The sequence below is a fragment of the Artemia sp. Qi Xiang Cuo genome, unplaced genomic scaffold (genome assembly GCF_049724085.1).
Source record: "Artemia sp. Qi Xiang Cuo unplaced genomic scaffold, ASM4972408v1 HiC_scaffold_405, whole genome shotgun sequence".
In the NCBI taxonomy this organism is placed as follows: Eukaryota; Metazoa; Arthropoda; class Branchiopoda; order Anostraca; family Artemiidae; genus Artemia; species Artemia sp. Qi Xiang Cuo.
Window position 1 is genome coordinate 1883 of NW_028297814.1, and position 1736 is coordinate 3618.

At 40.3% G+C, this 1736-nt stretch overlaps 1 non-coding gene across 1 annotated transcript; it reads right to left on the reverse strand.

The window, feature by feature from the left end:
• Positions 1-646: 646 nt before the first annotated feature.
• On the reverse strand, positions 647-759 carry LOC148938827 (U5 spliceosomal RNA). Its single transcript, XR_016143618.1, has one exon. It is a non-coding gene; the product is annotated as a U5 spliceosomal RNA (small nuclear RNA).
• Positions 760-1736: the final 977 nt, after the last annotated feature.

Here is a 1736-nt window from a genome sequence, read left to right on the forward strand (position 1 = left end):
GAAAGCCATGAAATCCCCAAATGAAAGGATTTGCCCCTATAATACCTAAAAACTCCTCATTTTAAAGAAACCTCCTAAACTGGAATGGAAATAGGCCTACTGCTCCTAGACGAAGGAGGAATGAGGGCCCTAAGAGAATGGGGACTCAAGAGCACCTAGGACTTGGCTCGTTATTGCACCGAGCCAAGAGTGCCTTCGAGCATCCCTTACCCACTTAAAATTAGCTTCCCCGGATGTAATCTGCAAAAGATAACAACAACTACCTAGCCGGTAACTTGTCAACTGAAAAGCAGTATGCAACTAGGCGAATAACAACACTAATCATGTCTACCTTACTATAAACATAGCTTATTTAGAAACCCCTGGAAAGTGTGCCACATTTCACAATTACTGTGCCTTTTTGCTATCTGTTAATAATTTCATAATTTGTTTTTCAATTTTAAAAAGATTAAATTTATGTTCATACGTGACTTCAATTATCCTCCATTCTCCAGGGTTACTTGTCTGACCCCTAATCAAGACCGTTTGCTCAAGTAGTAGTCCTACTGACCTCTCATGTCATTTATGTCTCGCCAAACGCTAAGGGTAAGTAATCGGGCTTGTCAGATAAGTGATCTTAGAATATTAGAACATACAACTAGAGTGTAGGCTAGTCTGCCATTTGGCATTCAAAAATTTGTTAAGACTCATCAAGTGCCCCTCCCCACGGCAATCTTTAGTAAAAGGCAAAAGATTAACTCGATATGAGGAGCAGGGTTTACAACTTTTTGGTCAATGAATATGTCCCTTGAGTATCCAAAAATGTGTCCTTTTCAGGTAAATTGCTTCCATATTTTGTCTATAATGTGTCCATAATATGTCCATCTTGAAATTTCAGAAGCTAGTTTTTTATGACTTGTAAACCTCTTTCAAAGTTGTCAGTTAACATCGAATATAATGAAAACGAAAAGATTCATTTAGTTCATCCATAGGAACTGAACTAGTGTGAAAGCACATAAGTCTTAAAAACATGTAAACAGTAAAAAACTAATTGTCGGAGCTTAAGGCTCATCTTCCTACGAGATTTCCGCTCGACAGGTATGGTGGGCATGAGGATAAGCATTTTCACTTCTTTTTGGTAGCTTTTCGTCAATCAGAGTATTTCTTGTGCATGTCATAAGGTACAATCCAGGAGTCAAGCGACGTTGCGGAGCGCTAGGTAAGCTGGGTTGTCCTTCAATCAGGGGGGTGACAGCCCCAAAGGCTTAATTGCTGGACCTTAGAACAATGCTGAACAAAATAGATGTCTACAAATTCTGATTGGATGCTGGTTTTTGGAACTGATAGGTAGGGGGGAGGAGGGTGCCCTCAAATCACTTTTGATTCTTATAAAGGGCACTAAACTTCAATCAAATGAGCCATATCTGAAGTTTATACGACTACCCCTTCCATAAAAACTTATATGCCCCTGGGGCATAACTTACAATCCTTGTCCCAGGGCTCTTATGAGTTGTGTAAACGCTCAGAGCATTGTTATATGTTCTTTGGACTATTTTTAACAAAATTTCTATCTCAAAATTTGTGTTGGATGAATCGAGGGAAAAGAATACGGGTGTGGAGGGGGTGGCTCCATCCTTCTCCACCAAGGTTGGAGGGGGGGGGGCTTACTCCAAGGGTGGCACGGCCCTTTTGTTTCAAGAATTGTTCTTAAAAAAAATTGGACAAAAAGTTGAATATTACCGTAGAGTGGGGGGGGG